Raw genomic sequence first — 16,820 nt, 5'->3', positions numbered from 1 at the left:
TCTGGAAATGTGGCGTCCACTTACCCTCTGCACTTTCACTGGGAGCTGCAATCCTGAGCTGTTCCTAGTCGGTCATCTTCCCCCAATCCTCTTTCGTTCTTATTGCCCAGGCTGGAGTGTGATGGCATGATCCCAGCTCACTGCAATCTCTGCCTCCCGGGTTGAAGTGACTCTCCTGCCTCAGCTTCCCAAATAGCTGGGATTACAGGCATGCGACACCACAACCAGCTGATTTTGTGTTTTTTAATAGAGACGGGATTTCACCATGTTGCCCAGGCTGGTCTCAAACTCCTGACCTCAAGTAATCCACCCATCTCGGCCTCCTAAAGTGCTGGGATTACAGTCCTGAGCCACTGTGCCCAGCCTGTTTTTATTATTTTTAATGCATGGCACAACATTTAAAAATATGGAATGCTTCATGAATTTGTATGTCATCCTTGCACAGGGACATGTGAATTTTCTCTGTATCATTTCAGTTTTAGTATACATGTTGCTGTGAGCATTGCTGTTGAGTTTTGATGACTCAACATCTTGGTACAACTTGGACATCAGGAGACAATTGAAGTGGCTGTGGTCTCAACCTGGGTTACACATGGAAATTTCCCTGGGAGCTTTAAAAAAAAATTCATATCTGGGTCCTTCCCAGAGTTTCTGATGTAATTGCACGGGATTGTGGAGTGGGTTCTGGGAGCTCTGAAAGCCCTTCTGATGATTCCAACAGCAGCCAGAATGAAGATACTCTACCATAGACCTGAAAGGGGCTTTAGAGGCACGCAGGCCCCTGGGCCTGTGCAGATGGGTGGCTGCCCTGCTGATGGAGATTTGGCCTTTATTTTTAGGCCCTTTCTGATGAAATCTCCTTTTCACAAACAAGCATAAAAAACCTCATCCAGTCCTTCAAGCTTTCCACCAACATGGAAGCTGGCATTTCAATAAACTTGAAGGGAAAGGGAAACATTGCCCCTTTCAGAAGAAAGTCTGACTTTGAAGAACACATTTGACCAGCGTCTCATTCATGTCTGTCTTCCTGGATATGAACAGTCCTTTTTCCCCCAAACATAGAAATGATACATTCTAAATACATCAACAGCTCCTTATGTATTATATGGTTAAAAGTACCCTGATTTGGTAATAAATAAGTAGCATGATTTTATTTTTTAAACAAACACCCCCAGAGTTTATAAATCCGGGGGAATATTTAGCTCCTTAAATAAATCTATTTGAGATGAGAGGCCTGTGTTAATGATATGATCACTTAACACTCAATGGGGTTTTTCTTCCAGAATTGCCTCAGAACTGGATTAATAATAGACATCCCAAGGTGATTTTAATCATTGCTCTGCTCTTTGATCAAACTGGATTTACTTCATTCTTTGATGACTTTATTTCCCCAATGTGAGTCTGGATAAAGTCTAACAATTTCTGATATTCAAATTATCCTAAGCAAATTAATGTAGGAACAGAAAACCAAATACCCCATGTTCTCACAAGTGGGAGCTAGATGTTGAGCACACATGGATATAAAGATGGGAATAATTGACACACGGAACTCCTAGATGGGGAAGGATGGGAGGGGGTAAGGGCTGAAACACTTTCTATCAGGTCCTATACCTGGGTGATGGGATCATTTGTACCACAAGCCTCAGCAACACACAACTTACTCATGTAACAAAGCAGACCTGCACACGTACCCTCGAGACTAAAAGGTTGAATAAAAACATAGGAAAAGTTTCTAACCTCCTGTGCTTCAGTTTCATCAGCTGTGAAACGGGGATAAGAACATCTCATGATTGTTTCATGATTATTTCCAGAATGTTAAGTACCTGGTACACAGTAGATATTTTAAATGGTAAACTATTATGATGTAATTAAGATGTTGCCTGATGAACTTTTTTCCTGAATACCTGTGATATACAGAATAGATACAAACCAAGTAAAATCTTGGCCTCTAACGTTTGAGACTCACATTCATTTGTGCAAAGAGCCAATGAATGTTTATTGAATGCCGGCTCTATTCTGCACCCTTCTAGGTCCATGTGTTGGGAAGGTTCAGAGCAGAGGAGTCCTATTGTGGACACCCACACATGTGCATCTGGAGTTGACAAAGTCAGCCAGGTGGGATGGCTATAGCAGGCACAGACCTGTAGAGGGGATAAGGCCCTTCAGGTGGGCCCACTGAGGAGCTGACTTTCTGGGGGTCACTAAAAGACCGCCTTAGCCAGGCCACCTTGCCACTTTTTTCAGTCCCCCAAGTTAGGGGGAAGGAGGCTGGAGGCTGCCACCTGTTGTAGGCAGGTAAACCTGACAAGTGGATGTGGGCCTTTTCATTTTTTTGAGACAGGATCCCGCCCTGTTGCCCAGGCTGGAGTGCAGTGGTGCGATCTCGGCTCACTGCAACCTCCGCCTGCCACGTTCAAGCAATTCTCCTGCCTCAGCCTCCAGAGTAGCTGGGACTACAGGTGCCTGCCACCACGCCTGGCAAATTTTTCTGTTTTTATTAGAGATGGAGTTTCACCATGTTGGTTCGAACTCCTGATCTAAAGTGATCTTCCTGCCTTCACCTCCCAAAGTCCTAGGATTGTAGGGTGTGAGTCACCATGCCTGGACAACGTGGGCCTTTTCTAAATTGAGATTTGGAGGGCAGTAAGTTGTTTGCCTTCATCGGAGGATTGCAAGTGCAGTCGAAGGGAGCCCTGGTTCTGTGCCAGCCTCTTTTTAATTTATTTATTTTGGAGACAAAGTTTTGGTCTTTTTCCCCGGCTGTAGTGCAATGACATGATCTTAGCTCACTGCAGCTCTGCCTTCCGGGTTCAAGTGATTCTCCTGCCTCAGTCTCCCAAGTAGCCAGGATTACAGGTGCATGCCACCATGCCCGGACAATTTTTGTATTTTTAGTAGAGATGGGGTTTCACCATGTTGGCCAGGCTGGTCTCGAACTCCTGACCTTAGGGGATCTGCCCGCCTTGACCTCCCAAAGTGCTGGGATTACAGGAGTGAGCCAACATGCCCAGCCCACCAGCCTCTTTTTTAAACCATTATTAAGTTCTCTCTTTTCTGGCAGGTGTCTGCTGGGATTCTGACAGATATTTCCTTTGACCCTTAAGATAAATTGCATCCAAGGTTGATAGACCAAGAAGAAAAACCCACAAACCAACAAAAGGAAGGAAACATATTTTCTCAGATTTAAAGATGTCTCAGTTGTGTCTCGTGGGTACCTTTTCCTCGATGTTCACAGGGATCCCATGAGATTGGCAGGAGTGTATGATCTCACTTCATAGGTGCAGACACAGCACTAACGGAGGCCGAGCACAGATGACAGAACTGGAGACAAGCTCCTGGGAACCCAGGTCCCTGGGAGGTGGCCCCTGCCCTGGGGTGAGTCTACTTCTCTCTGCATCAGAAGCTCCTCCTTGGAAGTATGGCCATTGTAATGCTGTTTGCCTTTTTGGTTCCAATTCTCTGGTTACTCTTTATGACTGCCCTGTGCTGAGATGTCTGGCTGTGTTAGTTCTGCTTTCAGAAAGGAAGAGAAGGACTTGTTGGCCCACCTTGGGCCAGGGTTTTAAGGGGAAGGAAGATGACTCGGGGATATAATACTGGGGCCACAAGAAGCTGAGTCAATAAGGATGAGACCCGGGAGGACAGCAAGAAGACTTGGGTATTAGGAGAGAACCCTTCTGCACACCTTCTTAGCTGGGCCTGTGTGTGGGTGTGTGCACACGCGTGTGTATGTGCACACACATATAGGGCTTCTGTTGCTGTTGCTAGGGGATATTATTCCCTCACACACAAATTTCAAGTCCAGTCAGAAGACATCCGTGAGTTCCAGATCCAGTATAGGTTAGCTCAAAAGTAGAGTTGGGGCCAGGTGTGGTGGCTCATGCCTGTAATCCCAGCACTTCAGGAGGCCAAGGCAGGTGGATTACCTGAGGTCAGGAGTTTGAGACCAGCCTGACCAACATGGTGAAACTCTGTCTCTATAAAATACAAAATCAGCTGGGTGTGGTGGTGTGCACCTGTAATCCCAGCTACTTAGGAGGCTGAGGTAGGAGAATCACTTGAACCTGGGAGGTGGAGGTTGCAGTGAGCCAAGATTGCACCACTGCACTCCAGCCTGGGTGACAGAGCGAGACTCTATCTGAAAAAAGAAAAAAAAAAGGTTTATTCAACGTGCTCCTTGTTTCACTTCTATAGGAAGAGGCTTTCCTTGAGCTTGAGGAAAAAGGAGAAACAGGGCCCAGGTTCTGCTAGGGCCTCCCCTTCTCATGGGATAATGGAGTTAGAAGCAGGTGGAAGCAGACACTCCTGTGTCCTGAAGGGTACCTTGTTTCTCAGTGTTGCAGAAGACTCCTGACCCAGGGAATCAGAAGGCCTGGGCTAGGGGTCTGCCCTGTCCCCCTGCCTGTGTGCATGTGGGAAGGGCCCTACCCTCTTCTGCAGGTCAATGTCTTGTTCTTCCATGGACATCGTAACTCTTGTCCTAGCTCCCATCTGTGAGGATCCAATAAAGCGGTGGGGGATGAACAAAGACACTGAGAAAATCGAGGCTTTTTCATTCAGCATCCTAGGTTTCCCTCTATGAACAACAGAATAGAGGCTCAGCTTTTCTCTCCTCAATGAAAATGCCGGCATTGCCCTTATTTGCTCCTGGATTTGAGACTGGTATATTTGATCATTGGAGGCTGAACAAGACTTTCTTATGTGACTTGGGTCACATTTGCTTCAGTAACTGTTCTGCTCTCCCCACATCTCCCCATGCCCATCCCTACCCAGAGTGTCTGCCATTGGTTTTAACCCTTGAGACTAGCCACCTGGTGCTCCAAGGTGACATGCTGGGTGTGCAGCCCTCCTTGGTCCCTGATAACTTGCCTGCTGCATTTTTTCTAGGATGGACACTCAGTAATGCTGTCTAACCGTCTTGCAAGGGAAGGCATCTGAAGCTGGCTGTTGATGGTGATGGGGTTTGATGCACAACTTGTGTGAACAATTACAGAAGTGACAAGTTGTTTTCTTTTCTCTTTTCTTAAAATGACTAATTTGGGCAAAGAAGAAAAAAAAATCCAAGTCTCTAGAAGTTGAAAGAGTGCTTGCCCAGCCTTCTTCCTGGAGGAGCAAATAGGAGAAGTGAGGTGTTGCCACCCATCTGCTGGGTTGAATGAGAACCTTGGCAGGCTGCCATGTCTTGAACGTCTCTTGGGCCCCAGTGACTGAGCCTTATCAGGGTAAGGGTAGAAGAGAGGGGCTCAGGATGGTCACTTGTAGCTTGTAATGGTCCTAACTGGAAAGTTGACTAAGTTGAAACTATACAGTCTCATCCATAAAATGGGGATACTTAAAACGAATAATTTCTGAGATCCTTTTAGTTTGACTTAGTTTAGTTAAATTGTTTGATTTTAAGAGGAGAACAAGAAATTCAAATTTTACCCAGGTATTTCTGATCCATTTGGTCTTACATCCACAAAGTAGACATATGGACTCTGAAGAACTTCAAAAAAGTATAGCTTTCTGCATTACCTACTTGGTAAGGATAATTGAATACAGTCCCATAATGCACGATCTCAGTTTTTATATAAACACTGAGAAAATACATGGCTACCGGTGTCTAGATGGGGTCCTGCTCTTTTCCTATTTGCAGTAAAGCTGGGGGGAATTCATATACATAAGAAAAAGAACACATGAGAAATTGATTAAATACTAAAGCAGAAGTAAAAAATGTTATGGGACCTCTACACGGATGTACGGAAGCATTTGACTTGCGAGAATGAGGAAGCTGACTCGGAAAATGGGCCTTAGAGAATGAAAATTGTTTCTGTTCTATTAGAATGGAGGAAGTGATTCCAGGCAGAGGGAGCATGTGAGCAAAGATGGGGAGGCCTGGAAACACACATGACTTATTCAGGTCCCAGTGAGGCATAGCAGAATGAAGGGGGTAGGTGACGAAAATATTGGCAAGGAGTTAAATTTGAATCAGATTATGGAGACTTTGAAAGTCAGGTAAATACAGACACATATGCAATAGGGAAACTACCTGTTTAGATCTGTATTTAATTATAAATGATGATTATTACCAAGTGGCATTATTATCAAGAGAATTGATTTGGGTGAGACTGGAAGCAGAGAGGCCAGTCAGCGAGACCTGTTGTTTTGGGAGTGTTATACCATGGGCCCAAGCTGGGGGAGGCTTGAACCTGTGCGCAGAACTTCAGAATCAGCTACGCCTTCCTGTCCAGCTCCTACGCTCACAGCTGGTACACCACATCCTGCCAGTAGAAATGTAGGATGAGTAATTCCATTTACAATGAGGAAAATGAGGCTGAAAGTGGCTAAATGACCTTTCCAAGGTCACCCAAGAACTTGATCCATGGTCAAGCGTATTGTCCACCAAGCAATGGAAAGTGAGGGAAGGGATGTCTGCACCCCCACCAGCATCATCCAACCCTTCTCTATCTCCGGCCTGAATGGCCACAGTAGCCTCCCAGGGGGTCTTCTTATGTGCACTCTGCCCGTCTTCCATCTCCACTCCAGCCTCTGTCCATCAGAGCCTCACCCATGAGACAGGACACATCTTTCAAAAAGTTTAGACCCATTACCCTCATGCTTAAACTCTTCAGTGGCTTGCCATTGCTCCTAGGATAAAAGTAAACTTAACTGTCCCTCCAAGACCCTGTATGGCTGGGCCCTGCCTAGCTCTTCGGCCTTATCCCTCTTTTGACTTTCATCCCACCAGCTACTTTCAGTGGTCCTTCTTCCTTCCACCACTGGGCCTTTGCACAACCCCTCTGTCCAGAATGTCCCTTCCTTCCATTTGGCCAGGGGACCCCTTACCCTCCAGGTCTCAAGCCAAGTATCGGCTTCTCAAAGATGCTTTCAGCTGGCCTCTCCAATGAAATCAAACACTTACTACAGGTTCTTATAGAAGCTTTTGCTTCTCTTCCCTAGCAGTTGACATGGTTGTTATTTTGCAGGGGTGTGTGTGAGTGTGTGTGTGTGTGTGTGTGTGTGTGTGTGTGTGTGTTTGATCAATGCCTATTTTCCCCCACTGGGACTATAAAGCTCTCAAGCTTCCAGACCTTGAATACTGACTGGCACAGAGTGGGCACATATTGTTTGTTGAATAAATGAATAAATAACAGAAGAGACTGTATTTGTTTTTATTATCCACTGTAACCCCCCAGTGACTCATTTGCTGCTTGATTACAGTAGGGACCAGTTTAAGGAATGAAGAGGTGATAAAAGGAAGGGAGGGAGATAGAGAAGAAAAGAAAAAGGAGAAGACAGGGAAGGGAGGGAAAGGGAGGAGAGGAGAGGAGAAGAGGAAGATTTTCAAGGCTGAAGGGGCTGTGGAAAAGGGAAAGTTATTTTTGCCAAGAGGTAGGGTTAGGGTGACCAAATCATTTTGGTTTGCCTGGGACTTCCCAGTTTCTAAACCTGCTTCATCCCTGGAAACCCCTCAAGCTTGCCCTGCATGTGAGAACAGACGGAGCAGAACTGGGCGCAGAGCATGGAGCCACTGCAGGCCCCACCGGAAGTCTGACCTTCATGGAATCAGCCCACAGATGCGCATCATGCAACATGGGCATTTCACCTTGCTTTGGTCTCTAAGTCCCCAGGAACCAGGGAAAGAGATGATGCATACAACAAGAAATGGGTCCCTTACCACTTGCTTCGGAAATCTGGAAGTGTGTTATTTAATCAAGGGATAGGATAGGACTGCATAGGAAGTTGTGTCTTGAGGAGTGACATGATCTCATTAAGATGTCCTCCAGCACTGCAGTTTAAAAGGGTACATGGAACTGTGTGAGGTCATAGATAGCTACGGTACCCAATTGCCTATCATATAAAGTTATTGTGATGATCAAATGAGATGATGAAGGTACCAGTTGGAGTCTGGGACTTTTTGATGGCCTCAGTAAGTTGCTATTATTATCTGGTGGCAGATTCACTGTAACCGGGTTTCTTCTTGGATGTTATAGGTTCTTGGCCTGTAACCTCTTACAGAATAAGCAGTGGGGCTGCTTCAGCTGCACCGTATGCTCGCAAAGTAAAATTTTGGACCCAAAACAGTGTTGCAGACAGATGATTTTATTTAGGTAGAGAAAAGAGACTGAAAGGAGAAGAGAAAGTCTTCCATGAAGAGTGTGGAAGGGAATTCCAGAGGGGAAATCCAGGAGGGAGCTGCCACAGTGCGGGAGGGGATTCCAGAAAGGTGGAAATCCTGTGCAGGTGAGGGAGCACGGACTTTTATCCTGGGAGAAACCCCCACCTTCTCCAAGACCCTGAGTTAATGAAAGGAGTTCCTTAGAACTTCTGCTAGAGTGATTGACTTTTAGTTTCTTCCCGTGCCCATGAAATTCAAACATAAACTGTTGAATCTTCCAGATGGAGAGAAATGGGAGGGGGGCATGGCGCTGGGAAATTCTTGCCCTTAACGCACGCCCCTCATGGACCCAGAAAGAGAACGCATTCCCTCACCAAGAGAGACACACTTGCCTAGAGGTTCAGAATATGGACTATAGAGTCAGCAAATGAGAGTTAAAACCTGGCTCTGCCCCTCTTAAGCTATGTGACCTCAGGGAGTTACTCTTTTTTTCTCTTTTATTTATTTATTTCTACTTTTTTTTTTGAGATGGAGTCTTGCTCTGTTGCCTAGGCTGGAGTGCATTGGTGCAATCTTGGCTCACTGCAACCTCCACCTCCCAGGTTCAAGTGATTCTCTTGCCTCAGCTTCCCAAGTAGCTGAGATTACAGGCACCCACCACCATGCCCAGCTAATTTTTATATTTTTAGTAATGAGGTTTCACCATATTGGTCAGGCTGGTCTCGAACTCCTGGCCTCAGGTGATCCACCTGCCTTGGCCTCCCAAAGAGCTGGGATTACCACGCCTGGTCAGGATTTTTAAATATAGTGTACCCTATTGGGAGAAGTAGATTCTGGATTTTGGTGACCTTCAAACTCACAACACTGGTTGTAACATATTTCAGAAACAGGCTACCTTTCTTTATGGGGACCAGGCCATTCTTCCCTCAACCAGCTCCACCCCTATGCTATTGTTTATACCTCTCTGAGGCTCTTTTAATTTTATCCCTCCTGTTCTAGCTACTTATGTATTTATCTTTTGATCTTCCCTGCTGGATGCAAGGTCTTTGAGGGCTTGATGAGCTTGTAGTTCTTTTTACATATGGTCATCTACCTGTCCATTAATTTTTATGGAATCAATCACAGAATCTTAGACTGTGAGGAACCATAAAGATAATCCATTCCAATAATGCCATTAGACATCATAACCATAGCTCAATGATATGTATATATGTATGGATGGATAAACGGATGAATAGGTTAGTGGGGAGATGAATGAATGAGTGGCTGGATAGATTGATGGATTGGAAGATGAATGAATGGGTAGGTGAATAGGATGGATGGGTGGGTGAGTAGATGGATTGATAAATTGGAGATTTGGAAGATGAACAGATGATTGTGTGGGTAGATGAATAGGTGGGCAAATGAATAAATGGATTGTTGAATTTGAAGATGAATTAGATGGGATGAAGGGAGAGATGGATGAATAAGTGAGTGGGTAGATGGATGGAAGGATAGATTATGGATAGATAGGTGCTGGATGGTTAGGTGGAGTGATCTCTCCTACTAAGGGAGAAAGATCATTCATGATGAGGCTTTTGGGCTGTCTGCTCCTATTGTATCACCCACACCACTGCACCCAACAACTTGTTAATGAAGGGAAGTCCTAGGGGGGATTGAGTGATAAGAGCATGATCTCTGAAATTAGACTGCCTAAGTGCTGACTCTTTAACCTCTCTAAGGCTCAGTTTTCTCATGCATGAGGGGTGAGGCTTTTTTTACTGGAAAATGTGTATGCTACCTCTGGGCAGATTTTTGCTTTTTCAGATTAAAAGTCAATGACCTTATTCCAGGGATAGATGTTCTGGCTTTCATCAGGTCCATCTGAATGTTCATGACATTGAACCCTGTCCCAGCTACAAGGTCTAACACCCAAGTTGATTCATTTCTTTCTATATCAGGAAGCAAATGGCCACAGAATATATACATTTTGCCAACGCAATGTCATTTCTCATACCAGGAAATTTTTAGGGATGTTTGAACCACTGAGTTATATAAGAAAATGAATTAGAGATGGGGCTGAATAAGTGGGAAAATCATTTCCATTGTTGCTCTCAAGTATAAGGCAAAAACACTGTTGACTTTGCCATAGCACTGACATCCCCAGCCATGGTCTCCTTTTCTTGAGTGGATTACTTGGTGGTAAGTGATTGTGGGAACTGAGACCCTCTGCCTCCTCTTACCTACAACATGCCTTTGAGCCTGACCTTGAAGAAGGTTATTTTCTTGGTACTGATCATTATCTGCATTAGTGTAAATGTCGCATGATATATACAAGTCATGTCTTGGTTTAAAGGATTTGCAGGCATGTAGCCATTTGACATACTGTATATTTTATGTAGATATTTGTTACCTTTCTGCACTCACCCGAAGGATGAAGATTTTTAAGTCTGTTTTGTTCACTGCTGTAACCCCAGAAGCTAGAATGGTGCCAATAATTCATAGGTATCCAGTAAATATTTATTAAGTAACTACATGAGTTATCTATTTCTAAGGAGAACCCTATGAGGGGAATATTATCCTTCCCACTTCACAGATGGGGAAACTAAAACTCAAATCTTAGATAATTTTGAGGATATTTTAATTTGTGGGGCCACCATCTGAGGCTCATAGGTAGAGAAATATGCCGAAATGAATCATTTCACAAGGAAAATAGGAAGCAAATAAAATGGACTTAGTTCAGTTCTGCTTTTGGAAGGCAGCTATATTAGGTCTCTATCATGGACTTGCCTCTCTGACCGGTATGCTTAATCCTAATGGTTTTCCATTAGCATTTGTGTTAGGGAGAAGATATCCTTATGGCCCTGAGGCTTGGAGAAGAGGGAGCGAACAATGAGAACGCACTTAGCAGGAGCCAGGTCTTTACGCAAATGTTCTCTCAGTTCCTCCTCATCTTAACCTGGTTACCATCCTATCTCACAGGTGAAAACACCAAGTCTGAGGCCAAGAGCTGAGCTGGTATTTCCCCAGGCCACGTGATGAAGGTGAAGCTGCCCATCTTTTCTGCTTCCCATTTGTTTTATTTTATTTTATTTTTTGAGACAGAGTCTCACTCTGTTGTCCAGGTTGGAGTGCAGTGGTGCAATCTCAGCTCACTGCAACCTGTTCCCCGCAGTTTTAAGCGATTCTTGCGCCTTGGCCTCCTAAGTGGCTGGGACTACAGGCACATGCCACCATGGCTGACTAATTTTATTTTATTTTTGAGATGGACTCTCGCTCTGTCAACTAATCTGGAGTGCAGTGGCACGGTCTTGGCTCACTGCAACCTCTGCCTCCCGGGTTCAAGCGATTCTCCTGCCTCGGCCTCCCAAGTAGCTGAGATTAAAGGTGCATGCCACCACACCCAGCTAATTTTTATATTTTTAGTAGAGATGGGGTTTCTTCATGTTGGTCAGGCAGGTCTCAGACTCCTGGTTTTAAGTGATTCACCTGCCTCAGCCTCCCAAAGTGCTGGGATTATAGGTGTGAGCCACCTGAACTGGCCTGCTTCCCATTTCTTTTCTTTTCTTTTATTGAGATGGAGTCTCCCTCTGTTGCCCAGGCTGGAGTGCAGTGGTGCCATCTCTACTCATTGCAATCTCTGCCTCCCAGGTTCAAGTGATTCTCCTGCCTCAGACTCCCAAGTAGCTGGGATTACAGATGCGTGCCACCGTGCCTGGCTACCCATTTCTTTATGAGGTTGCTCACATGCTCAGCTCTTTGGCAGAAGAGGCTTTGTCACTGTTGTACCTCCAGTGCCCAGCAGAGCATCAGGTATGAAGTAGATACTTAACAAATGTCAGCTGAGTTGATGAAATTTCCTCAAAGGCAAGTTGTAGATAAGAGAAAGCAGAGGGTCTTGGTTCCCACAATCACTTAACACCAAGTAATCCACTCAAAGAGAAGTAAAATCCACTCAAAAGAAGTAAATTCAGAGGCACATCCTGTTTCCAAAACACTCTCAGCTCCTCATTCCCACCTTTCGGTTAAGACCGTTGTGCAATCTGAACAGGCAGGAAGTGAAATGGGGATTGTTGTGGGTTTTGTCTGCTGACAGCAAGGCATAGATGGTGACTAACTGGCCGTTATTGATTTTGCTCATTTGCAGCATTTTTGGTTTTCTGTCGCCCTTTGATTGATGGAGTGGCTCCTGGCTGCAGCAGGTGGGTCAATTTTATGCTTGGTTGGTGAGTCCCACCAAGGCCCATTAAATCAATTAAGTTGGCAGGTGTGAGAAAATCTGGGCTGAGGCAGGGAATCTGCCTGACTTTGCCTGTCAGACAAATCCCCCTGGGTCACGGGGCTGCCATGGGAGAGGCTTCCATCCCACCATCTCCTGTCCTGAGTGCTACATGGATTCTGCTTCCAAGGTGAGCAGCATCAAGTGGAGATGGGACCTCTGTACAAATCACTGAGAACCAGGGACAAGGTATGAAGTGCTGTAGGAGCAGTGCGGAGAAAACACTCTGACAGTCTAGAGAAGGGATGGAAGACCCCTGTTGGAGCTTGAGTGCAGTGGTGGCGAGCACAGGGTGATAAGGAAGGTTTTCTGGAAGGGATGGTGTTTGACCCAGAAGGTTGATGGGATTGGATGTGCAGAGTAGCTGGGAAAAGCAACTCCAGGAAGCAGGTGATTCTTAAGCCGTGGCAGAGTTTGGAAAGTGTAGAGAGTGTATGTTAAAGAGCAAGTAGCTCCTCCTGGCTGAAGCAGAAGGCACCCGGAAGGAAAAAAAAAACAAACTTAGGTATGAGGTGAAGTATTTGGAATAGGTTTTAGGAAGCCCAAGTGCCAGGCTGCGAGGAAGGTAGGTGCTGTGGCAGAGTCCTGGTTTTGGAGTCTGACCTTCTGGTACTAGCTGAAGGACCCTGGGCAGCTGCCTCACTATGTATCAAAGCACATAGAGCTTGCCTTCTCTTCCATTCTATTGTGAAGCTGCAACAAGGATTCAAATAATTCATGGAAAGCACTTTGCACAGCTGTCTGGTAAGCATTGCATAGATGGTAACTGCTGTATTGTTATTTTTGTTACTATAAGACAGTGAAATTTCCTGAATGGTTATCTCAAAATATTTTTGAAAGGAAGGTGGATGGACAAAGAATCTAAGAATCTACTTTGCAATTATCCCAAAAGACCTGGGATCTTTTTTTCACCTCTCTTGTGAGCATCTTTTTATCTTTGTGTGTGTGTGTGTGTGTGTGTGTGTGTGTGTGTGTGTGTCTGTGTTTTTGAAATGGAATCTCACTCTGTCACCCTGGCTGGAGTGTAGTGGCACAATCTTCTCTCACTGTAGCCTCAAACCCCCCAGACTCAAGAGATCCTCCCACCTTGGTTTCCCAAGTAGCTGAAACTACGGGTAGTGCCACTGCACCAGCTAATGTTGCTTGCTGTGTTGCCCAGGTTGGCCTTAAACTCCTGGCCTCAAGGGATCCTCCTGTCTTGGCCTCCCAGAATGCTGGGATTACAAGCATGTGCCACTGCATCTGGCTATGAGCATTTTTTTATTAATGATGAGTTGTTAACTTTTGGTGTTTCAAGGGCATAACACCATTTATTGCAAGTCATAGTTGACCTTGTGTAGGAGGTCATATTGAATTTGACTTTTAAATAACTAGAAATTTTAGGTAGGAAGAACAGCTCAGTTCCAAGTTCACCTTAAGATTTACTGGGCATTGGATTGACCAGGCAAGATGACCAAATAGGAACAGCTCCCATCTGTAGCTCCCAGTGAGATTAATGTAGAAGGTGACTGATTTCTGCATATCCAACTTAGGTAGCCAGTTCATCTCACTGGTAGAGGGCGAGCAGAAGCAGGGTGGGGTGTTGCCTTACCCAGGAAGTACAAGGGATTGGGGAACTCCCTCCCCAAGCCAGTGGAAGCCCTGAGGGGCTGTGCCATGAGGGATGGTGCTATTTGGCCAAGATACTATGCTTTTCCCATCCCACAGACCAGCAGATTCCCTGGGGTGCCTATACCACCAGGATCCTGGGTTTGAAGCATAAAACTGGGTGGTTGTTTGGGCAGACACTGAGCTAGCTGCAAGTTTTTTTTTCATACCCCAGTGGTGCCTGGAATACCAGTGAGACAGAACCATTCACTCCCTTAGAAAGGGGGCTGAAGCCAGGCAGTTGAGTGGTCTTGCTCAGTGGATCCCACCCCCGTGGAGCCCAGCAAGCTAAGATCCACAGGCTTGAAATTCTTGCTGCCAGCATAGCAACCTGAAGTTGACCTGGGATGCCCAAACTTGGAGGGGGGAGGGGCATCTGCCATTACTGAGGCTTGAGTAGGCAGTTTTCCCCTCACAGTGTAAACAAAGCCACTGGGAAGTTCAAACTGGGTATAGAACCCACCATAGAGCAGCAAAGCCGCTGTAGCCAGACTGCCTCTCTAGATTCTTCCTCTTTGGGCAGGGCATCTCTGAAAGAAAGGCAGCAGCCCCAGTCAGGGACTTATAGATAAAACTCTCATTTCCCTGGGACACAGCAACTGGGAAAAGAGGCAGCTGTGGGCGCAGCTTCAGCAGACTTAAACGTTCCTACCTGTTGGTGCTGAAGAGAGCAGTGGATCTCCCAGCACAGCACTTGAGCACTGCTAAGGGACAGATTGCCTCAAGTGGGTCCCTAACCCCTGTGCTTCCTGTGGGGAGACACCTCCCAGCAGGGGTCGACTGACATCTCATACAGGACAGCTCTGGCTGACATCTGGTGGATGCCTCTCTGGGATGAAGCTTCCAGAGGAAGGAGCAGGTAACAGTCTTTCTGTTCTGCAGCCTCTGCTGATGATACCTGGCAAACAGTGTCTGGAGTGGACCTCCAATGAACTCCAGCAGACCTGCAGCAGAGGGTCCTGACTCTTAGAAGGAAAACTAACAAACAGAAAGCAATAGCATTAACATCAACAAAAAGGATGCCCATGCAAAAACTCCATCCAAAGGTCAACAAAATCAAAGAACAAAGATAGGTAAATTGATGAAGATGAGGAAAAACCAGTGTAAAAAGGCTGATTATTTCAAAAACCAGAATGCCTCCTCTCCTCCAAAGGATCACAACTCCTCATCAACAAGGGAACAAAACTGGATGGAGATTGAACTTGACGAATTGACAGAGTAGGCTTCAGAAGGTGGGTAACAACAAACTGTTTTGAGCTAAAGGATCATGTTCTAACCCAATGCAAGCAAGCTAAGAACTTTGATAAAAGGTTACAGGATCACACCTGTAATCCCAGCACTTTGGGAGGCCGAGGCGGGTGGATCATGAGGTCAACAGATCGAGACCATCCTGGTCAACATAGTGAAACCTCGTCTCTACTAAAAATACAAAAAATTAGCTGGGCATGGTGGCGCGTGCCTGTAATCCCAGCTACTAAGGAGGCTGAGGCAGGAGAATTGCCTGAACCCGGGAGGCGGAAGTTGCGGTGAGCCGAGACCGTGCCATTGCACTCCAGCCTGGGTAACAAGAGTGAAACTCCGTCACTAATATGTCGAGTTAATTTTAAGAAAAAGGTTATAGAAACTACTAACTAGAATAAATAGTTTAGAGAAGAAAATAAATGACCTGATGGAGCTGAAAAACACAGCACGAGAACTTCATGAAGGATACACAAGTATCAATAGCCATCACTGGTCATTAGAGAAATGCAAATCAAAACCACATTGAGATACCATGTCACACCAGTTAGAATGGCGATCATTAAAAAATCTGGAGACAACAGATGCTGGAGAGGATGTGGAGGAATAGGAACACTTTTACACTGTTGGTGAGAGTGTAAATTAGTGCAACCATTGTGGAAGACAGTGTGGCACTTCCTCAAGGACTTAGAAATAGAAATTCCATTTGACCCAGCAATGCCATTACTGGGTATATACCCAAAGAATTATAAAATATTCTATTATAAAGACACATGCACACGTATGTTCAATGTGGCACTGTTTACAATAGCAAAGAACTGGAACCAACCCAAATGTCCATCAACGATAGACTGGATAAAGAAAATGTGGCATATATACACCATGGAATACTAGGCAGCCATAAAAAACGATGAGTTTGTGTACCTCATAGGGACATGGATGAATCTGGACACCATCATTCTCAGCAAACTGATCCAAGAGCAGAGAACCAAACATCACATCTCCTCACTCATAGGTGAGTGCTGAGCAATGAGAACACATGGACACAGGGAAGGGAGCATCATACACTGTGGTCAGTTGAGGGGGCTAGGGGAGGGACAGTATGGGGTGGGGAGGGATAACGTGGGGAGAAATACCAGATATAGGTGATGGGGGGAGGATGGCAGCAAACCACCTTGTCCTGTATGTACCCATGCAACAATCCTGCATGATCTGTCCATGTACCCCAGAACCTAAAGTACAAAAAAAAAAAAAAATCTAGAAGAAATGGATAAATTCCTGGACACATACACCCTCCAAAGACTAAACCAGGAAGAAGTCAAATCTCTGAATAGACCAGCAACAAGCTCTGAAATCAAGGCAGTAATTAATAGCCTACCAACCAATAAAAAGCCTAGGATTAGATGGATTCACAGCCAAATTTTACCAGAGGTACAAAGAGGAGCTGGTACCATTCCCTCTGAGACTATTCCAAACAGTAGATAAAGAGGGACTCCTCCCTACCACATTTTATCAGGCCAGCTACCATTGACTTTCTTTACAGAATTAGAAAGAACTACTTTAAGAACTACTGTAACC

General features: G+C 45.3%; 1 non-coding gene across 1 annotated transcript; it reads right to left on the bottom strand.

Annotated features, from left to right (window-relative positions):
* Positions 1–400: 400 nt before the first annotated feature.
* On the bottom strand, positions 401–503 carry LOC116535988. Its single transcript, XR_004262424.1, has one exon. It is a non-coding gene; the product is annotated as a U6 spliceosomal RNA (small nuclear RNA).
* Between the last annotated feature and the right edge of the window lie 16,317 nt (positions 504–16,820).

This window comes from Sapajus apella, unplaced genomic scaffold, assembly GCF_009761245.1.
Source record: "Sapajus apella isolate SASKATOON/1434 unplaced genomic scaffold, GSC_monkey_1.0 scaffold3, whole genome shotgun sequence".
Lineage (NCBI taxonomy): Eukaryota > Metazoa > Chordata > Mammalia > Primates > Cebidae > Sapajus > Sapajus apella.
The sequence above is the reverse complement of the archived record's forward strand: the minus strand, read 5'-3'. Positions and strand labels throughout refer to the sequence as shown.